Consider the following 23,094-nt stretch of genomic DNA (forward strand, 5'->3'; position numbering starts at 1 on the left):
GTGGAGGATGGCCCAAGTGCTTGGGCCCTGCACCCCATAGGAGACCAGGAGAAGCACCTGGCTCCTGCCTTCGGATAGGTGCGGTGCGCCGGCCGCAGCATGCCGGCTGCAGCAGCCATTTAAGGGTGAACCAATGGCAAAGGAAGACCTTTCTGTCTCTCTCTCACTGTCCACTCTGCCTGTCAAAAAAAAAAAAAAAAAATCACAGTAGCACACATCTATGCTCAAAATCTTGCAATGTAATAAAAATTACATTCAAATCAAAAACAAAAAAAAAGTTTTTATAATTGCCTGAAAGACCGTTGTCTTCAGTCTATTTGGCTTGCCACACACAACAGAACAACTTAGACTAGGTAAGTTACAAACAGAAGAAATGTACTGCTTATAGTTCTGAAAGCTGGGAAGTCCAGGATCAAAATATCAGCAGATTCAGTTTCTGGTCAGTGCTCACCAACTGCTTCAAAGATGGCACCCTCACAAAGTGAAAGGGGTGAACAAGCAGGCATCCCATACCAGAGTGCCAGTTCCAGTCCCAGCTTCTCAGCTTCCAATCTAGCTCCCTGCTAATGCACCTGGAAAGCAACAGAGGATGGCCCAACTGCTTGGGCCCCTGCCACCCACATGGGAGACCCAGATGGAGTTCCAGGTTCCTAGTTTCAGCCTGGCCCAGCCCTGGCAATTGCAATCATTTGGGGAGTGAACCAGCAGATGGACAATATCTCTCTCTCTCTCTCTCTCTCTCTCTCTCTCTTTCAAATAAATAAATCTTAAAAAAAAAAATAATAATCACTGCAGCACCTAAAAAGCACCTGGCTATCCTGCTCATGTCCCTGGGTTCCGACGAACACTCTCCCTGCTTGCATTCCCGTGCTTTGTGCTTTCTGTCCAGTGCTCTCGTACTTCTTGGGATGACAGCTCACAGATCATCTTTTGATTCTCTTGGTTACTCTGTCTTCTGTCTACAGTAACCATGTATAAGTCTCTAACAAAGGATTCTACAAAGTACAGTGTAACATAAAGTAACTTGCTGTCCTTTGCTGAATCAGAAGATACTTCACAAGTGTGGTAGGGTGACTGGGATGTCAAACATGAAGAGGGAGGGAAGAGATGCAGAATCTAGCAAAGGCATGGGTATAAGGAAAAAAAATGTTACCTTTGGAAACCCAATGTAGTTGAGGGAATATTGAGACTAGCCAGGGATCAGGTGGAAAAGGAAGAGTTTCTATTTTTGGCTATTTTAACATTATCTTATTAATTTTTGAATCTCTAGATTAGTACTACATCTACCATACAACAGGGCAATAAATGTTCAGGGAGTAAATTTACCACTTCAGGAAAACACAAAAATAAGAAAATTCCTAAAGGAACAGCATTTCTTGAAACAACTTCTTTACAGATCAATATGGGTAAAATAGAAAATTAAGGTAGGAGCCGGCACTGTGGCACAGCCAGTTAAGCCACTGCCCAAAACAGCAGCATCCCATATTGCAGTGCCAGTTTGAGTCCTGGCTGCTCCACCTCCAATTCACCTCCCTGTTCATGCTCAAGTGCCATGATGGCCCAAGTGCTTGGTCTGCTGCCACCCTCGTGGGAGACCCAGAGGGACCTCTTGGTTTTAGCCTGGCCCAACCCTGGTTGCTGTGGCCATTTGGGGTATAAACTAGTAAATGGAAGCTCTTTCTCTGTCTCTCCCTCTCTCTCTCTGACACATTTATTTTTTAGTTATTTGAAAGGCAGAGTCACAGAGAGAGAGGGAGAGACAGAGAGAGAGCTTCCATACGCTTGTTCACTCCCCAAATGGCCGTAATGGCTGGGGCTAGGCCAGGCAGAAGCTAGGAGCCAAGAGCTTCCTCCAGGTCTCCCACACAGGTGCAGGGGTCCAAGGACTCTCAGCCCATCTTCTGCTGCTTTCCTAGGCCATTAGCAGGGAGTTGGATCAAAAGTGGAGCAGCTGGGATTCGAACCAGCGCCTATGTGGGATGCCAGCATTGCAAAGATAAATCTTAAAAAAAAAAAAAGACCAATGTAATCTTTTTTTTTTTTTTTTTTTTTTTTTGGACAGGCAGAGTGGACAGTGAAAAAGAGAGACAGAGAGAAAGGTCTTCCTTTGCCGTTGGTTCACCTTCCAATGGCCGCCGCGGCCGGCGCACTGCATCCGGCGCACCGCACTGATCCGAAGCCAGGAGCCAGGTACTTCTCCTGGTCTCCCATGGGGTGCAGGGCCCAAGCACTTGGGCCATCCTCCACTGCACTCCCTGGCCACAGCAGAGAGCTGGCCTGGAAGAGGGGCAACCGGGACAGAATCCGGCACCCCGACCGGGACTAGAACCCGATGTGTCAGCGCCGCAGGCGGAGGATTAGCCTAGTGAGCCGCAGCGCCGGCCATTTCTTTTTTTTTCTTTCTTTTCTTTTCTTTTTTCTTTTTTTTTTTTTTACCAGGCAGAGTGGAGACAGTGAGAGAGACAGAGACAAAGGTCTTCCTTTGCCATTGGTTCACCCTCCAATGGACGCTGCGGCCCGCACACCGCGCCAATCAGAAGGCAGGAGCCAGGTGCTATCCTGGTCTCCCATGCGGGTGCAGGGCCCAAACACTTGGGCCATCCTCCACTGCACTCCTGGGCCACAGCAGAGAGCTGGCTTGGAAGAGGGGCAACCGGGACAGAATCCGGCACTCCGACTGGGACTAGAACCCGGAGTGCCAGCGCCGCTAGGCGGAGGATTAGCCTGTTGAGCCGCTGCGCCGGCCCCAATGTAATTATTTTCAAACTATCAAAAATAAAATGACATCTGAAATAGTACACTTTGTTGATTAAAACTGTTAAGATATTTAAATAAGCGCTATATGGCAAAATTTTATTTCTGATGAATTATAAACACTAACATTTACAGCAACTTTTCAGAAGTATATATAAATCAAAAGTTATTTTTAACCAGCTGCAATAGTTTGTAGCCTTTTTGTGTGTAATGGACACTCTTTCCAAATATTTGTAAATGTATGCAATTCATAGGATAAGAAAAAGATAAAATCCTCAATCACAAAGAAAATCAATTATATTAAAATTGATTTCTAACCACAAACCACAGTTCTAATAATGGACCTTGGGTTTAAGAACTCCTAATAGAAGATATGAGTTAACTCAGAAAAGCATACAACAGATAATTTTTCCCTAAATATTCTATAAATGAGATATCTACAGTATTTCTATTAATAAAAAACCCATAGTAACTTGCCAAGTTACTTAAAGGTGAAATAATCTTTGAGGATTTAATCTGTTACAACAAATTGCATCCATTTCTTGTTCATTATATATACATATACTGTAACACAAAACTTCCAAAAATCATCAGTACAAAATTAGTAATATGCTAATGCTACATTTGTATCATCACTAATTTCTTTTATCTAGCTGTTAATAAATGACATGAATTACTTCTCCTCCTTCTTTAAAACTAGAGCTCATATGTAAGAGTAGGTTAGACCCTTTTATCTCTAACATACCATGTTCAAAATGTCTCCAGATGCCATATTTAAGCTACCTAGGTTACCTTTTGGGGGAGGGAAGGGTTGTCAAACAAGATCTGCTACAGTCTATTAGGAATTATTTGTCTTTTCTAAGACAGTTCAATCCACCACTATAAGAGATCAGACATATTTTTGGGAAGTTGTGTGGTAAAGCAGTATCTCCTCTAGCCTGGCAGGTGAGTGAGTTCCAAACAGGAAGGAAAACAATTCTGATTCTGGTTCAAGAGTGTACCTCACATTAGAACAGATAAACTATTTTCCTTCTTAAACTCTGTCTTGCTAAAACAAACTGCCAAACCATTTGGTACCCAAGCTGTATTTCTTGACATTACTTTATTTACATAAACATTTAGTTGACAATAAGCAGTATGAAAGATCCCGAGTCAAAATACTGAAAATTAGGGTTTTTTTAATGGAAAGTATCAACCAGATAGAAAAGTGTGCCTACTCACAAAAACAGGTATCCTTTTATAAACTATTTTTACAAAAATATTAACAAATTGATCATTAGTGACAAATGAATTATTACTGTCAAGTTCTATGAATTGTTATGAAATTTACATACTTTTTTTAAAAAATTTTTAATTCAAAGGGAAAAGGAAAGGCCTGGTCTTAATCTCTTGTTTATGGCTTAAGCATAAATGCATATGACCACTCATTAGTTTGGTTAATGAACAAACTTAAATAAATCACTTCCATGGTTTACCACCATTAATCACGAACCTAGACAAACTGTGGAAAGTTCACTTTGAAAGTCTTCAAAACAACAACAACAAAAAATGTTTTTCAGGCCATTAATTAACTCCTACCTACAGAGAATCTATTTGTAATTCTTATACAAGGGCACATAAACCACATATTACTTTTGCAGAGCAAGTTTTGTTCACTTTTGTGCTTCTAATTTCTCTTCAACAGGATGACATCTCTTAGCCTAAATCATCATCCTGGAACTGACAAGAATAAAAAATAAGCTAACAAGTATCAATTTTACCAAAAGTTCACTTTGCCAGAATTCTGTGTTAGCACTTGCTACTTCTTTTAAAGGGTGAAAACTGGCAAGGCTCTTCTTTAAACATGAACTAAAAGCAAATGAGATCCCAATCACAAAGCACTTCCCAAGTTTACTGTTAAACTTACTTTAAAAATAGACTTGAAAATTCCTTGGAAATATATATGTATATTTCCAGATAAGGGAACATTCGGAAAACTGCTAACAGTGAGAGCCTTGCAGTACATTTTGCTGGCATTAATCAGACTTTGCACTGATAAAGAAAACCTTGTATCAGGATGACAAAACCTCGAAACAGGCTCAGACTGCGAGCTTCGGAAAGCCTCCCCATTACACCTGTGGAAGCACTTCCTGTTCTCCAACGCTGTTGAAAGGTAGTTTAGTAAACGTCCCATAAGCCACGATTTAGAAGGTAAACATTAACTTCAGACACCCAGAAACCACCAAGCCCAAGATTCTCACGAATCCAAAGGGTCTATTAACCCTCCTGAATCCCTTAAAAAAGCTGTGCGTGCGGAGAGGCAACGTGACTTGGAAAGTGAGGGGCGGCGGGCGCCCAGCAAGCAATGGATATTTTCAGTGCCCCACTGCACCAAGCGACCTCAGCAGGACTCGGATTCGGCCCCATCCCCGCCCTCCCACACGGCAGCAATAACAACCACGACCCAGTAAGTGCAGCACCTCCTCCCTGCTCGCGCGCCTGCAGCCTGCCCAGAGGCATCTCTGCCAGGGCCCGGGCGCAGCGGCACGGGGCTGGAGGGCTGCGTGACCTCGGGCGCCTTAGCTGCCCGGCTCCGAGCCTAGGGTCGCACGGAGCGACAGGGCGTGGAGGAGGTGGCGGGACGGCAGCCGGGAAGCCGAGGTCTGGGGCTGGAAAGAGAGTGTCCCAGCCAGGCCCTTGGGGGTCGCAGGTCGCCGGATCTCCACCCAGGGATTAGTTTCGAAGACTTACCTGGAGCTCTCCCCTCCCAGCGCGAGGAGCTTGCGGTCCAGGTAGAGAAATACGGCCCTTCCACTCCCACAGGGTCACCTCCCGCTGACCCGGCTCCGCTTCACGCCGACACCCAACACACACACACACCAACAGCTGCCACCGCGCCGAGGCTCACCGGGAACTGGAGCAGCGGCGGCTGCTCTCCGCCGCCCAGAGCCCGACCCCGCGCGCGGAGCATGCGCACACGCCCCAATGCCCAGGGGCCAGTCAGGGCACTGACACCTGCGATCAACAGGTCCCTGGGGCCCCGCCCCTCTCTCCGCCTCGCGCTCGCCACGCCCCCTCGGGGCAGGCCCCGCCTTCACGCTCACCGAGCGCACCCCGCCCCCGCACGCGAATTCCCGGCTTGCGGGACCTGCGGAACTCTATTCCCGCGGGGGTTCGATGGGGCGCTGGATCGTTTGGCTTGCCGGGGAGGCGCGAGATCCCGCGAGAGCAGGACCGAGGACGTGCCCCCAAAGCGGGAGCCCAGCGCCGTGGCGGAGTTGTTGCGAGGGAAAGTGGCTGGGGCTCGTTCCCGCGGTGGCGAGACCGAGGGGCCGGTTGGTTGCTCCAGCGGCGGTGACTGCTCGGCTGCCGTTGGCCGTGTACTCGGTATTTTCTCAACTCGGGATCCTGGTCCGCCAAGGACCGGGCTTAGGATTAGGTGTTGTTCCCTAAGAGAGAGAACGATGTATACTGCTTGGCGTCAAAACCCCGTGCGGATACGCAGTTCCCTTTGGCTTTCTGTGAGTCACGACGGTCTGTTTGCAGTTAAATGGCTTCCTTGGGCAAGAAAGTATACTCCCCAACTGCTTGGGATTCGTGACCAATAATAACATAAAAGCGTTAGCAAGCGTGTTGACCCGGTTAATGGTTAATTGTCAGGAAAATGTAACTGCCTCCCTACCGTGCTCTCCAACAGGTTTTAAGTTACAAAGCTGCTGGAATACAGCTTCACTTTGGGATGTTTTGAGTTTCGGGTTTTTGTTTTTGTTTGTTTGTTCCTTAGGAATTGTAGTGAATAAGAGCCTTCCACCATCATTGGTATCCCGATCGATGTCTCTAAGTACTTAAAGAGTTTGGAACGCAGTCTAAAGCCGATGCAAGTGGAACATAAGGATTATAAAAAGGGATTTACTTAAACTCATGCGTAACCATAAGAGCTTAAGAAAATAGGATTGGAAAAATCGTTGGAGGTTGGTCTGGGCGACAAATACGACCGGTTTAGAGTGCTTGAAGCTGAATCAATGTGAATTTATTGAACATTTAACATGTTCTGTTCACTGAATTAGGCATCAAAAGAAATACAATGCAATGAAATTATGCCGTGGTTCCTGCCTTCAGGATACTAAAAATCCTTGAACGGAGAGAAAAAGAACATGCTGCATTTTAAAACACCATTTTAATAACACCATGAAACCGCTCTTCATTTCTTAGTACCATTTCCTCCTGGTTCTGCCACCACCTCCCTGATGTACTTTACATGTCTCTCTTCCTCTGTGTTCCCCAGCACCCCGTTTTCTTATGTGTTTTTGTTGCTTGGTTTACTACTCATGTCTCCTTGAGCAATCTCTTCTCTGTCATAGACTTACCTATTCCGGTATCCTGTGAACCATGAATTAAAGAAGTGAGTGTTAAGGTTATACCCTCTAAGCAATAGCATCTTTATTTTCATTTCACACAAATGCCTTAAATATATCCCAAGATGGTGTGGGCATCTTTACCATTAAGTTACTTCTGATGTCATATCTTTCCCCACCCTTCTGAAATCTAGGCCATTTCTATTTCCTATTTCAAATGGTGGTACCCAACTGTCCAAGTCAGAAATCCATGCATATCCCCATGTTACTTTTTCTTCCATTCCTCTATCCTACTAAGTTTTATTGAGTCTTATCTCAAGTAAATCTCAAATCACGGCTTTTAATCTCCACTCTGTCTTATTCCTTCAGGTAATCATCAGTTCTTATGACTTATCTCCCAATATCCATGCAATAGCCTCTACTTAGTTCCCACTCCAATCCAAACTCCATTCTATTGGCAACCTTTCAAACTCCAAAGTGTGATTAAGATTCTCCTCTGCTAAGAATTGTTTACATTCCCCCATCGTAATCTGGCTCCAGACTGTGAACCTCATCTGCCACTCTGCCCCCATTCACGCCAATCTAAATTCTTTGCCTTTCTGTGATCCTACTAGGCCCTCTCGAGTTCCTTCAGGTCTCAATTGACTGTGTATGTCCTCCATAGATCCTTTGATAACTTTCTGAGATGGACTTGTCCTTCCTTCACCCTTTTTGGACTTAACTTCCTTTGTAACAATTGCCTTGTGCCATGATTATTTCTCTGCAGATATAACTGATACAGCCACCCTCACCTCTACTTTTAAGAAATTATTTGAACTGTGTATAATATAGGCCATGCTCCCTCCCTTCCTCATTGAGAGATGACAGAAGAATAACTTTGAGTTCACCTTGCTCAAGAATTTGACTATACATTTTTTAAATCATATAATTTCAAACCTTTTACCAGTTCTTGGCGTATATCAGTATTCTTTTAAAGGTACATTTTACTTATTTGAAAGGCAGAGTTACAGAAAGAGAGGGAGAGACAAACACAGAGATGGGGGGAGGGAGAAGTAGGGGGAGATTAATTCCATACAGTAGTTCACTCCCCCAAAATGGCTGAAACGGCTGGTCTGAAGCCAGGAGCCTGAAACTTCATCATGGTCTCCCACATGGGTTGCAGTGGCCCAAGTATTTGGCCATCTTCCACTGCTTTCCCAGCTGCATTAGCAGGGAGCTGACTAGCCAGGACTTGAACCGGTGCTCATATGGGATGCCAGTGTTGCAGGTGGCAGCTTAATGCATTGTACCACAACCTAGCCCCAATACTGACTTTTAAATGATAGATTTATAGTTGATCCCACTGTAAGCACCAAGAGAGCAAAGCCTGAAGATGGAACAAAAGAAAAGAAAATTGACCCTACATCACGTAACAGGTCAGGAGATGCCCCTAGAAACATATGCAGTCCAGGAGATCACCACACAGATTTAGAAGTATTGTCTCTCAGAATTACTGTTTGTCCTTGAGGGATATCTGCACCTCACACAGACAGCAGTCATGAAAGGGAGAAGGCTCAGACTATCTGAGAATACCCTAGATTGTCAGCTGAGTTCCAAAGTCTCACATTGTCAGCATCAGCACAGCTATATATCTTACTGTCATTCTGGATTGGCTGCAACTTATACTTGGGGAAATGTAGTGTCATGTGGCTAGATTCACCCTACCAGTGTTGACTGGTATGAGTAGCAGTATTCTGTCCTGAGGAGCAGTGATCCAGTCGCTCCAGGAGGAAATCAACAGCTAAAGGCGGGGCAGACCATGACTGAATTGGGTGTGGTAGGTTGAAATACAGCCTGGAGAAGTAGTAGCTGACTGAGTGACTCAGGCTGTGATACCAGACAAATTCCTTCCTTCCTACTTGCCTAAATGAGGACTCACAAAAGTTATTTCCTTACTAAACTCCTAGAGAGCAGGAGCTGTATTTGTTTCACTGTATGTCCAGGACATAGCACAGTGCCTGTCATGGATAATAAACAAATATGTATTCTGTGGATGGGATAAAAAATTGGAACAGTTACTGATTTTTTAGAGACCAGAACCACCTATGAGGGCCAGAATTGTTGGCAAGGATTGTTGTGGAAGACTAAGTATGAGCTTCAGCTTGGAAGGTTCATAGGTAAGTGTTTTTGATGTCATTGAAGAAGAATATGACTGTGAAAAGAGCAAAGTTTTAAAAACAGGAATAAACAAGGCCCGTGTTGTGGCACAGTGGGTAAAAGTCCCGGCCTACAGTGCCAGCATCCCATATGGGTGCAGGTTCAAGTCCTGGTTGCTCCACTCCTGATCCAGTCCTCTGCTGCGGCCTAGGAAAGCAGCGGAGGATGGCCCAAGTCCTTGGGCCCTACACCCATGTGGGAGACCTGGAAGAAGCTCTTGGCTCCTAGCTTCGGCTTGGTTCAGCCCTGGTCGTTGGGGCCATCAGGGAGTGAACCAATGGATGGAAGACCTCTCTCTATTTCTTCCTCTGTGACTCTGTCTTCAATAAATAAAATAAATCTTAGAACAGGAAGCACAAGACCAGTACAGGGCTATAATGGAAATCTTTTATATATTCTTAAACAGGACAATTCAGCGGGAGTAGATACCAAGAATTGTAGAGGAGAGTATAGCCGGAAAAGAAGAGAAACCTTCAGGCTGTGATCCAACCTAAAAAAAATCTCACAGCCACTCCCTCCTTGACACACTCACATCCCCACTTATGTAACATCATCTCTCATGGCTTTCTTCTTCCCTCATCAGATGTTCCTTCTCCATCTACTTTTGCACTTTTTAATCTTCTTTAGATGATTATGTGCCTTATGCATGATCCTGAGATATCATTTATCTTCATGGCTTTAAATCCATTTCCTACATAGCCCTCAAAGCAGCCTATGAAAATTATAAACCTATTACTCCCAGCTAAAATTGTTCAGTGCCTTACCATTTTCATAGAATAAGATCCAAAATTCTTGCCAAGGCCTCCAGGTCTCGGAATGATCTGCCCTTACACTGCTGTCCCCCCCCACCACCACCACCAACACACACACTTCATGCAATTCAAGACTTCCGTTCTCTATCCCTACATTTACAAGACTAATTCTCAGCTGGAGGTTATTTTGATTCCCCTGGGACATTTGGCACGAGCAGAAAACATTTTTCGTTGCCATAGTGGAGGATGAGATGCTGCTAACCATCCTACGTTGGACAGTCCAGCCTCCCACAACAAAGAATTAACCAGCTCAAGATGTCAGAGATTGAGAAATCCAGACATAGGACATTCTTCCCCAGCATGTCTAAGAGACTGATTCCTTTTCATCTTCTATACCCAAGTTTTAGCTTCACTTTCTTGGAAAAGCCGTCCTTCATACAATTCCCAGCTTTTCTCTACCACAGTGCCCTGCTTATCACATCCTGTGATTATTTCACTGTTTATTATCTGTCTCACTATCTAGGATGAAAATTTCATGAAGAGCATAGCTCTCTTGATCATCATAAAGTCCTTCTATTTATTTATTTGAAAGGCAAAGTTACAGAGAAAGGGGGGGGGGGGCTTCCATCCATTGGTTCACTCCCCAAATGGCCACAACGGCCAGAGCTGGGCCTATTTGAAGCCAGGAGCCAGGAACTTCCCCCAGGTCTCCCACATGGTTGCAGTTCTTGGGCCATCTTCTAATGCTTTCCCAGGCCACAGTAGAGAGGTGGATCAGAAGTGGAGCAGCTGGAACTTGAACTGGTGTCCATATGGGATGCCGGCACTGCAGGCGGTAGCTTTACCTGCTATGCTACAGCACCAGCCCCCAAAACCTGATTTTAAAAATATATGTACATCTTGGGGGAAAAGCTGCATCAAAAGTATATTTGGGATGCCTGCACTATGGCGCAGCGGTTTAAAGCCCCAGCCTCCAGTGCCGGCATCTAATATGGGCACAGGTTTGAGTCTTGGCTGCTCCACTTCCGATCCAGTTCTCTGCTGTGGCCTGAGAAAGCATTAGAAAATGGCCCAAGTCCTTGGGTCCCTGCGCCCACGTGGCTCCTGGCTTTTGATCAACTCAGCTTGGGCCATTGGGGTCATTTGGGGTATGAACCTGCAGATGGAAGGCCTCTCTCTCTGGCTCTCTCTCTCTTTCAAATAAATAAAATAAATTATTAAAAAATTAATTAATTAATTAATTAAATAAATACATTTTTAAAAAGTATATTTCTGGGTCATTGCTGCGGGGTAGTAGGTTAAGCCTCCACTTGCAGCACCAGCATTCCATATGGATGCTGGTTTGAGTCCCGACTCCTCCACTTCCAATCCAGCTCTCTGCTATGGCTTAAGAAAGTAGTGGAAGATAGCCCAAGTGCTTGGGCCCTTGCACCCACGTGGGAGACCAGGAAGAAGCTTCTGGCTCCTAACTTTGGATTGGCTCAGCCCCAGGTTGTTGCGGCCCTTTGGGACAGTGAACCAGCAGATGAAAGACCTCTCTCTCTGTCTATAACTCTGCCTTTCAATTAAATAAATAAATTTTAAAAAATATATATATTTGGAGGTGTCTGATTAATATATACTTTAGTGATTTCATCTGAGAAAATGCCTATTGTGGACCATGTTTCTTTGTCTTTTCCTGCTTTTAATTGTAAATCGACACCACTGACCTACAGAAGCATGGCCCCAAGTGGGGTGTTTCACCTTTTTATGTCCTCGGTGATTGGTGTATTGGTGATTCTGGCTAATCTGTATCTTTTTCTAGGTGTTTTTAAATAGGAGCTTGCTGGAAAGATCCCTTTTTTCTTTGATTGCAAAGCTATAAAGATGTGAGCCCAGAACAACTGTAGGAATTTGCCGTGCCAATTGGAGTAGATGGTTTGAAACAAAGGCAGAAATAGGGCTGGGAAGGAGAGAAATTCCCTAAAGGGCCTCTGTCCCCTCACTGGGAATTCAAGAGTTAGGTGTCCACTGGACTCCTCCAACTTCTGCAGCGTGGTATTTTGTGAAACACAAGAAGATAAAATTCAATATTTGTGGTGTCTTAGCCAGCTCATCTGTGACAGAAATCATCGGCCATGCATCCTAATCTAAATCTCTGCTATACCAGGGTCAACACTTGCTAATAAAATGCAGTCATGGTGTAACTAGGAGCTTCTACAATTTTTTGCTGAGCTGTTGTCATTGGCTCAGGCAATTTCATTAGCCTTGTATATCATTTTACATTGAAACATTCTATTTTTCTTATCTGTAAATCTGGAATGAGAAATAATACTTTTTGATGATGTCTGTTAACAATGCCTCAGATAAAATCAACTGTAAAGTTGAATGCTGTGTTACTATGGTCATTAGTGCCATAATTATGATTACCAGCACCAGTGTCATCCATGATAATATGGTGCTATAATAAGAACCTATTGATTCTTTTTCTCAATTTGATTTTATCACAATCTCAAAGATGCAGGAGGCTTTAGATTTCATCTGGTCCAGCCACTTCCAGACTCTGTTCAAATACAGTTGCAGTGACAGAAAACCTAATTCCCTGTAGTCTAATATTCTTGTAAAGATTTCTCTGTCAAAAAATTTTCATCACAATGAGTTGAAATCCTCCTGTGAGTAATTTCCACACACTGGTCTTCTTTCTTTCCTCTGTAGCAGCAGAAATTGATACTGTCTTTTCCAAAAGACACTATTTCTGCAGGTGTTTGGGGCGGCCACCTGCATCCCATCTCAGAGCCCTGGATCCTCCTCTTCAGATCCAGCTTCCTGCTAATGCACACTGTGGGAGGAGCAGATGATGGTCCAGTTACTTGGGTTCCTGCCAGCCATGTGGCTCCTCACTTTGACCTGCCCTACCCCTAACTGTTGTGGGTATTTGGAGAATGAACCAGCATGGGAGATCTCTTTCTGTTGGTTTCTCTCTTACTTTCAGTCTCACTCTCACTCTGTGCCTTACAAAAAAAATGAAAATATATAAAAATTTTAGAAACATTGAAAACATCTTTTGTCTTTTCAAATTAAAAATAGTCTGTTCTTTTAACAATTTTTGAAGGCATAGTAAGTTAAATTAATCCATTCATTCCTTCTTTTTTTATACTTCACATCATCCTGCCTACAAATAATATTTTAAATTTTATTAATTTATAATTTATTTTATTTGAAAGGCAGAGAATCAGAGAGAGTGCTTGCATGCACTGATCCACTTCCCAAATGCCTGCAATAACTAGAACTAGGTCAGGCCAAAGGCAGAAACCTGAACTTAATCTGGGACTCCAGATAGGCAAGTACCCAATTACCTGAGCCATCACCTGCTGCCTCACAGGGCACACATCAGCAGGAAGTACAGTCGAGATTCAAACCAGGAGCTCCGATACGAGATCTGATCATCCCGAGTGGCAACTTAACCACCGTGTCCAATGCCGGCCCACTCCAAAGGATTTAAAGTGGATTGTAGCACATAATATAAAATAGGGGTCAAATATAAAAAATAAAAAAGAATCAGAGCTTCAGAAAATTAAAATAAGAGTAGAATGTAAAGAATGACAGCAAAAAAAAAAAACCAGAAATATGAATGAACTTGTAGTTTATGTTTCAGTTTGACACTGATCTGAAGCCAAAAGTGAATTCGATATTTAAGTTATCAGTGACAGGAGAACATTTTTCTGTCATCATCTAAATTGTTTCTCCCCAAAATGGGTGTTCATTTAAGGAGGCTTTTATTTATGGTCACCAATAATGACCTCATCAATGTACCCCAGCCAAACCAGTAACAAGATTCATATGCCAGCCATGTAACTGAATTCTAGATGCACTTTTGTTTGTCAACTTCTGGGAAAAAAATGGTGACCAAAAATAGAAACAGATTTTTGCAATTAGCCTGATTGCAGTTGGGAGAAATACTTTCTTAGTTCAAACACTGTGTTTCTATCAGGAAAGTTCAAATAAGATTCCTTTAACCTATGTCCCTTTGTTAGCCAATGTAAGTTGATATTCAAAATACTTAATATCGCAGTTGATTCTTTTTAAGAACTGATGTGAAGCCAAATTTCCCAAATCTCAGTACCGTTAGTTTTTCTGGATACAGCTGCTTATGTTGCCTCAGAGCACAGCCCTCCCCTCATCTGTTTCCTTCATTTCTTTTCCACATCCTATTAGGTTTCGAAGTTTTTCTCTGCATCTCATAATATTCACTCCTACTGCTGTTGCAAAAACATTTTGAACTCCACGCATGGATTTTTCATTTGTATGTCTCTTCCATGAACTTATTGATGATCCCTCCTATGTAGGTTACTATGAATTGTAGTCACTCTACTGGGCTGTGCAGTTTACCTCTTTTAAGTTCCCTTTCTTCATCTGTAAATGAAAGGATTAGATGCATGGTTGTAAATGCTAAAGACTTAAAACTGTTATTAATCTCTAATTATGTGTCAGAAACTAAATGCTTTATTTGGATTTTTTTAACTTTCCCAATGACCCTAAATATTAATATGTCAATATTATTAATATGTCATCAATATTATTAATATATTTACTTCAGACATAATGAAAATGATGTGCCTAGGGCCGGTGCTGTGGCATAGCAGGTAAAGTTACCTCCTGTAGCACCAGCATCCCATATAGGCACTGCTTTGAGACCCGGCTGCTCTGCTTCTGATCCAGCTCCTTGCTAATATGCCTGGGAAAGCAGCAGAAGATGGCCCAAGTCCTTTGGTCCAGCCCTAGTGGTTGCAGCCATTTGGGGAGTTAAGCAGTGGATGGAAGACCTCTTTCTCTTCTCTTTCTCTCTGCCTCTACCTCTCCTTCTCTGTAACTCTGACTTTCAAATAAATAATAAATCTTTGGGAAAAAATGATGTCTTAACACATTGTCTAGCATAGAGGAGGCATTCAATGATCATAAAGTGAATGACTACAAAAAAATGATGTCTTAACACATTGTCTAGCATAGAGGAGGCATTCAATGATCATAAAGTGAATGACTACAAAAAAGAACAAACCATTTAAGAATGTCTGGTTATAACCAAGGAAGTACAGTAGAGTGAGTAGCAATAAGCACAAGCAAAATGCACTATATTAATAGATTCACAAATAAAGACCAAAAGTATCCGGAGGTCTTAATTATCATAAGGTTATTGATTAGGGTTCTTATCTGTAAATACTATTTCTCTTTAATTTTTCTGAAGTATTTTATAGCGTTGTTTTATGTATGATTATTTAATTTCTTTAGGATCTCTAGAATATTAATTAAATGAATTTGTAAAAATTGCTCACTGTCCAGATGATAAAATTTAAGAAATTAAAAAAAATTTAATCTCATGGTATGAAATTACCCAAACTCATGCTTGATAGACCAGTATTGAAATCTAATTCTCAAAACTGAATTTTTCTGGAGTGAAATATTTTCCCAAAAATATTTCGAAGTTTTCCCAGAGATGCTACTTTTGTTTCTTTATATACAGTAAAATTTCTTCTATAGAAAAACATCATGATTTTTGGAAATTTATTAAACTTATCTTCCCATTAAACTTATCTTCTACCCCTTGGCAACGTAAGGAATTTAAGCCTCTGCAACATGTACACACACACACACAGACACACACACACATACACAAAGAGGAGCTCTACACCTTGGATTGACCTGTTTTAAAAACAGTTCTTTAAGAAATACAATAGTAAAGTAACAGAGTGTCTTTTGCTCTTAGCATATTGGCTGAAATACTAAACCCAAAGGAAGTTGCCCTGGGGAGCACATTTCTTTGTAAAGATGACAAAAATATTCAGGGCACCAGTGTTTTCAAGTTGAACTTCCTTATTGAAATTCACTTCACAGTCAAAAGAAAAAAAGGGAAAGAAAGATTTAATATCTAATAAAGAAATGAATTTTAGTGAAAAATATTCAGTGATAGAAATAATTATAAGTACATATAAAGGCCAAATAATAAAGTACTGATTCTAATTCTAATTCTAACTTGTTCATGCTCTTAAACCTTCCGTTCTTTTATCTTAAAATAAGCTCTAAACCTGACATTGTACTGGAAAGAAACACAAACTAACTCTCATCAAGTTATATCTCTGGTATGTGTGTCAAAGCCTTTTTGCACATTTTACAAAGTTTTTTTTTTTTTATTGTTAAGTTGCATCCTACAAGTTTTATTCTGCTAATGTTCCAATTTTTTTTAATTCTGAAGAACTGTCCTTATCCAATTGGTTATAATAGTTTTAATGTGATAGAAGCCAGTTCAGATGCTAGAAACAGTTCTGACATGTTTCAAGCAACAACTAGCAGTAGATAGAACAGTAGCTTTCTCACATTTCAGACCGCAACAGAATTATCAGTATTTTACATTGTTATCTAGTATCCATGAACATCTATAAAACAGTATAAAAATTTCATGAAACATTATTATTTCTATGAGAGATGTACTCTGATATTTTATTTTATTCTATTTCATATGAAATGCTTCTGATTGTAAGCAACTAAATTGATTTCTAGATACTCTAACAGAATACAACTATTGAAAGCAGCAGTATTTTCTCTTTCTTTTTTTAAAAAAGATTTATTTATTTATTTTAAAGGCAGAGAGAGAGAGAGAATCTTCCAGCTGCTAGTTCACTCGCCAGATGGCCACACCAGCCAGAGCTGGGCGGGACCAAAGCCAGGAGCCAGGCGCCTCCTCCAGGTCTCCCACATGGGTGTGGGGGCCCAAGCATCCTCTGCTGCTCCCCCAGGTGCACCACCAGGGAGCTGGATCAGAAGTGGAGCATCTGGGACTGGAACCAATGCCTATATGGGATGCCAGCACTACAGGCAGCTGCTTCACCCACCACATCACAGCACTGACCCTTGCTCTTCCTTATAATATAGAATGCAAACTCATTCCCATCCAGTTAGGAAAAAAATTTGTTTTGCTTTGATGTTGTCATGTTAACATTTTTTCTGATAAAATTGAAATTTCCTAGCATTGCAAAAAATTACTTTACTCTCTGGCTCTACATTTATCAACATTATTCATTATCCATCATTTTATTTCTCTGTGGTTAATAAGCATGGTAGCAAAATTATGTATGGCTGTATCTATAAAGATGTAGGTAAATATAAAATCATGTACAACATGTCACCAGAAGATATATAGAAGGAGAGAGAATAAGACAGTAGGAGCAATATCAAACAGAAGTCAAGATGCTTGAGTCATAATTGTACTTAACAACTCTAACGGAGTAATTGAGAATATTGGTCTAGAATATTTCAAGATAATTTCTTATTCTAAAGTTCTTTGATTCTAAGTGAATTATTGTCTATTTTTATGAAATAGCATGTTTAATTATGCTATTGATACAGTACAGGTAAATTGTACTTGGCGAAATAATAATTTGTTCTTTTTCTTATTTTTATTACCTTTTATAAAATAATGATATCCTTTTTCTATGCTTAACAGGACGCTTAAGTAGACATGAGGGTACAGAATTTTATATATAGTATAGTTCAATATAATTTGATAATTATGATCATTAATTATAATTAATACATTTATGCATATGTTTCTGAAAATGTAATTTTTCTGCAAAGCTATAAGCTTATTATGTAATAGTTTAATGCAAAGTTGAAGGTTTCAATTTTTCTTGAGTTTTTAATAAGTTTTGAAGAGTTTGTGAGGAAACATTGGAATTAATCATTTACAGTGTTCACATCTTTTCTATAAATTGAAAGAAAAAAATACATATTTCTTTTTTCTAAGATTTATTTATTTATTTGAAAGTCAGAGTTACATAGAGAGAGAAGGAGAGGCAGAGAGAGAGAGAGAGGTCTTCCATCTGCTGGTCTACTCCCCAATTGGCCACAACGGCCAGAGCTGCACTAATCTGAAGCCAGGAGCCAGGAGCTTCTTCCAGGTCTCCCATTTGGGTGCAGGGGCCCAAGGACTTGGGCCATCTTCCGCTGCTTTCCCAGGCCATAGCAGAGAGCTGGATTAGAAGAGGAGCAGCCAGGACTCGAACTGACACCCATATAAGATACCTGTCGCTCCCCCTCTTCGTGGAGGAACGACACAGAACCCTGCACTGTTCTTTCATCTGCTCGGCCCTCCCCGGGTTTGCTGCTGGTTCTTCCCGGGTTGGCTACTATCCCTTCCACCTCCGTGGAAGGGCAGTTCCCCCTGGCCGCATTCCCCACTTCCGCAGGGGAGCGGCACACCGCCGGCCGGTTCTCTCGGGGGCTGCACGGGTTCCCTTAGATGTTCCCCATAGATGTTCCTGGTGCATGCCGTCTCTCTCCTCCTTTATAGTCCTCCTCCGCCAATCCTAACTCGGCTGCCCACACGCCGAGTACGCTGCTCTCCAATCAGGAGCAAGTCCTACAGTTTATTGGTTGAACTGGAGGCAGCTGTGCGGAAGCTGTTTACTTCTCTCCCAGCGCCATATTGTGGGAGAGCAGATGCATAGAATAAGTCTTAATTCCAGTAACTCAGTCCAGTCCGGATTGCTCCCCACAATACCGGCACTGCAGGCGGCAGCTATACTTGCTACGCCACAGTGCAGGCCCCAAAAGATATATTTCTTAAACAAATGTAGTGCATATTCATATTTGACTTTATGTCCCAAAATACATACCAAGCCTGCAGTGCTATAGAAGTCCTATGTTAAAAAAATAGAGTAAAATGGATATTGGGAACTAAGTCCAAAGATCAAGTTTGAGTGGGGCAAGCATTGTGGCATAGTGGGTTAAGCCACTGTTTGAGATTCCTGTATCCCATATCGAAGTGCCTTTGTTCCAGTCCCAGCTACGCTGCTCCTGATTGAGCTTCCTGCTAACGAACCTGTGAGGCAGCAGATGACAGCCCAGATACCTGGGTTTCTGCCACACAAATGGAAGAGTCGGGTGGATTTCGTGGCTCCTGGCTTCAACCTGGCCCATCCCTGGTAGATGGACACTTGGGGAGCAAAACAACAGATGGGTGATCTCTGTTACTCTGCCTTTCAAATAAACAATATTTTTTTTAAAGTTAAGTGTGAGAGAGGAAATATGTGTGGAATCTGGCAAGTATTCCTGCTGCTTATTCAAGGTAAGGTGGGAAAGATTTTTTTTAGCTTGATTGAATTGAGGTGCATTTTCCATCATTTCCTTCTTTCACTGGTTATGACCTCCTAATGCCTACTTTCTTTAAGCAAGGTGGACAAACACCCTCCAGAACAAGGAATCAGGGGAGATTGTTTTTGTTCGTTATATCCTAGAGATTATTATGACAAATAATTTGCATCCAGGCACAATATTTTTTCTTGGTTCAACATATTCCAAACAGGTGATTAAATAAAATGCTATTTTTGATATTTTTTAGATGAGGCAGTACTATGTAGTATGACATCAATGCCATAAGAACTTCCTTCTAATTTAAATATTGATCATACTGATTTGTTTTTCTATTCTCAAGTGACATAAAAAATGTGAATACTTGCAAGAAATAGACTTTTTTTTAAGCTAGTATTTTTTAAAGATTTATTTATTTATTTGAAAGGCAGAGTTATAGAGAGGCAAAGGCAGAGAGAGGTCTTCCATCTGCTGGTTCACTCCCCAGATGGCCACAACAGCTGGAGCTGCAGCAATCCAAAGCCAGGAGCTGGGAGCTTCTTCCAGGTCTCCCACACAGGTGCAGGAGTCCAAGGACTTGGGCCATCTTCTATTGCTTTCCCAGGCCATAGCAGAGAGCTAAATCAGAAGTGGAGCAGCCAGGTCTTGAACTGGCACCCATATGGAATGGCAGCACCGCAGGTGGCAGCTGTACTTGCTATGCCTCAGCGCCGGCTCCAATAAATAGACTGTTATAGAAAGGTCCTAAAGAAAATGTTATGGCAATTTTGATTCTGTGAAACATTGCTTAGGCAATTGCTTATCCTAAACAGGAGGCCACTTTAGTCCTGATTCTATGTGTTTACTGTACTCATTGCTCCAAAATATATTTGTTCCACATAAAAGTCAAGTATATTCATCCTAAAATAACTCCAGTTTCACTTCTAATCCAACTTAGTTCTAAATGCTTTTCCTTTCTTTGTGTGTGATCTTAATAATGCTGTTTTACTATTACTAACAATAGCTAATATTTGTGGAGCATGTACCATGTATCAGGTAGCGTACTTTATAATGCATTAATTTTGAGATACTAATGCTCTCCCCATAATTCACATGTTTATTTGACAAATACTCATAGGTACTGTTTTTTGAATGTGTGGCAAGCATAGGAATGCTCCCTGCAGATCACCAAAAGCATAACTGACCAAGGGGTCCGCTTGTGCAGCTCAGCTCCACCACTGCATTTGTGCAGAGACCACACTCCACAGGCTGCTCCTGGGCAGTGACTGACCGTGACAGTGACTCTAAAACAGGCTGCTTCCAAGAACTTCGACCTCTCCCACAACCGGTGATGCTGGCTTAAAGACAACGTAGTAGTGAGCTTCATATCTCCTGTCCTTTTGTACTGGGACAAATATTAAATAGGAAATGACCTGGATTGCTGTGATCTGAACTCAGATCACCTATGGCTTTTTGACCCAGCAGTCTTTCAGAATCTTCCTGAGATGGCAGGGCAGTCTAGAACACTTCCACGCACTTCCTTTTGATGTCTGCTGGCTTTCCCAGCCTTCAAATTAAAAAAAAATTTTTTTGAAAGACACAGAGAGATCTTCCATCCGTTGGTTCACTCCCACAAATGCCCACATTAGCTAGGGATAGCCCTTGCCAAAACCTTAAGCCCACAGCTCAGTCTGGATCTCCCGTGTTGGGGACAGGGACACAAGTACTTAAGCTACCATTTGCTGCCTACCAGTGTACCCATAAACAGGAAACTGAATCTGGAGTGGAGCTGGGATTCAAACCAAGCTATCCAATAGGGATGTGCTCATCTCAAGGAGCATCTTAATTGCTGCACCAAATACCCACCCCTCCCAGCCTTTCATTACTACGAGGCCATTTTCCTTCACATACGTAATAAGCATTTCTCCTAATAAAATTCCTTGGGGAAAAAAAAGAAGCCAACTGTGTGTTCTTATTCCTACATTGGGCCTGCTGGATCTTGTTTGTTTGTTTGTTTGTTTATGTGGCAGAGAGACAGAGAGTGGGAGAGTGAGCCCATTTCCTCTGGTTCATTGCCCCAAATGCTCGCAAAAGCTGAAGCCAGGAGCCAGCAGTTCATTCCAGGTCTCCCATGTCAGTAGCAGGAACCCAATTACTTGAACCATCACTATGCCTCCCAAGTGTGCACTAACAGGAAGCTGGAGTCAGGAACCAAAGCTGGAAATTGAACACAGACATCTTAACCACTAAGCTAAATACCCACCCTATTCTCATGAAATCCTTGCATGTTTAATGCAACCTTGTCATTTGCTTTTCAGAAGATCTGTACTAACACATTATGTTAGGAAATAATAAGTGTAGAAGAAAAATGAAACACAGTAAGTGTTCAGAAATGTGCTTTTTTTTTTTTTTTTTTTGACAGGCAGAGTGGACAGTGAGAGAGAGAGAGAGAGAGAGAAAGGTCTTCCTTTTGCCGTTGGTTCACCCTCCAATGGCCACCGCGGCCAGCGCGCTGCAGCTGGCACACTGCGCTGATCCGAAGCCAGGAGCCAGGTACTTCTCCTGGTCTCCCATGCGGGTGCAAGGCCCAAGGACTTGAGCCATCCTCCACTGCACTCCCGGGCCACAGCAGAGAGCTGGCCCGGAAGAGGGGCAACCGGGACAGAATCTGGCGCCCTGACCGGGACTAGAACCCGGTGTGCCGGTGCCACAAGGTGGAGGATTAGCCTAGTGAGCCACGGCGCCGGCCTGAAATGTGCTTTTTTAAGGAAGAATGATCAGGAAAGGATTCAGGAGGAAGTGGGAGAAAACCATGACATAAGAAGTAAATCTCTTGGGGTTGGTGCTGTGGCATAGTAGGTTAAGCATCCACCTGCTGCACCAGCATCCCACATGGGTGCCAGTTTGAGTCCAGGACGCTTCACTTCTGATCCAGCTCCCTGTTGACAGCTAAGAAAGCAGTAGAAGATAGCCCAAGAGCTTGGACCCCTGCATCCACATGGGAGAGGGGAAGAAGCTCCTTGCTTCTGACTTTGGAGCAGCCCAGCTCTGGCAATTGCGGCCATTTGGGCAGTAAACAAGAGAATGGAAGACCTTGCTCCCTGTCTCCTTTCTGTCTGTAACCATGCCTCTCAAGTAAATAAATAAATCTTAAAAAAAAAAAAGAAGTAAATCTCTTTATATTATATCATCAGTATGCAGTCTATCAGCATGTAAATTTCTTACTTAAAAGATGACACCTAGGGCCAACATTGTGGCGTAGCAGGTAAGACCATTCACCACCTGCCACACCAGCGTCCTGCATGGGCACCTGTTTGTGTCCCAGTAGCTCAACTTCCAATCCAGCTCCCTGCTAATGGCCTGGGAAACCAGCAGAAGATGGCCCAAGTGCTTGGGCCCCTATCACCCATGTAGGAGACCTGTTTGAAGCTTCTGGCTACTGGGCCTGGCCCAGCCCTGGCCGTTGCGACCTTCTGGGGAGTAAAGCAGCAGATGGAAGATCTCTCTGTCTCTCCCTCCTTCTCTATAGCTCTAACATTCAAAATCTTTTTTTTTAAAGGGACACCTTTGAGCACAATTGCTTTTATATATTATTTGTGAATAATAAGAAAATATAATGACACTATCTAGTTGGGTGGCAATCCAAATCAAACAGCTGTGAGTATGTAGACAAAAGTACTTCAGAAAGGGTGAGGAAAAGGCTTCAAAAACCATAAAATAACATAACTAGCTTTTGAGCAGCCTAGACTGTATTTCCTTTCAGCCCACTTGACTCTGGCCTTCCCATTTTCCCCCTATTCTTTTCTATTTATTTTGCTAGTGAGCTGGCGGCATCTGTACTAATTCTTCAATCAGCAGTTGTAAAATAGGGAGTGACATTGAATTTATCTTTTTTCCTTCTGATCTTTTCCAGTCCTATTTCCTGAAATGTCTCCACTGCCTAAGTTGTCATTAAAATG

General features: G+C 42.4%; 1 protein-coding gene and 1 long non-coding RNA gene across 5 annotated transcripts in view; both read right to left on the reverse strand.

The window, feature by feature from the left end:
* The window catches only part of USP53 (ubiquitin specific peptidase 53), a 69,950-nt gene extending 64,314 nt beyond the window's left edge, over positions 1–5,636 (reverse strand). For 3 of the 4 annotated variants that reach the window (XM_051820276.2, XM_070047670.1, XM_051820274.2), the window contains exon 1: positions 5,485–5,626. The gene's annotated coding sequence lies outside the window, so the exon portion shown is untranslated. Of the gene's footprint in view, positions 1–5,484 lie in introns of all 4 variants that reach the window. The other variant, XM_051820277.2, reaches the window with a different exon arrangement.
* Positions 5,637–17,801: 12,165 nt separating this feature from the next.
* LOC138843501 (uncharacterized) lies at positions 17,802–22,303 on the reverse strand. Its single transcript, XR_011378266.1, has 2 exons — positions 18,567–22,303; positions 17,802–18,088 (listed from the first exon to the last, which is right to left on the reverse strand). It is a non-coding gene; the product is annotated as an uncharacterized lncRNA (long non-coding RNA).
* Positions 22,304–23,094: the final 791 nt, after the last annotated feature.

The sequence above is a fragment of the Oryctolagus cuniculus genome, chromosome 8, assembly GCF_964237555.1.
Source record: "Oryctolagus cuniculus chromosome 8, mOryCun1.1, whole genome shotgun sequence".
NCBI lineage: Eukaryota > Metazoa > Chordata > Mammalia > Lagomorpha > Leporidae > Oryctolagus > Oryctolagus cuniculus.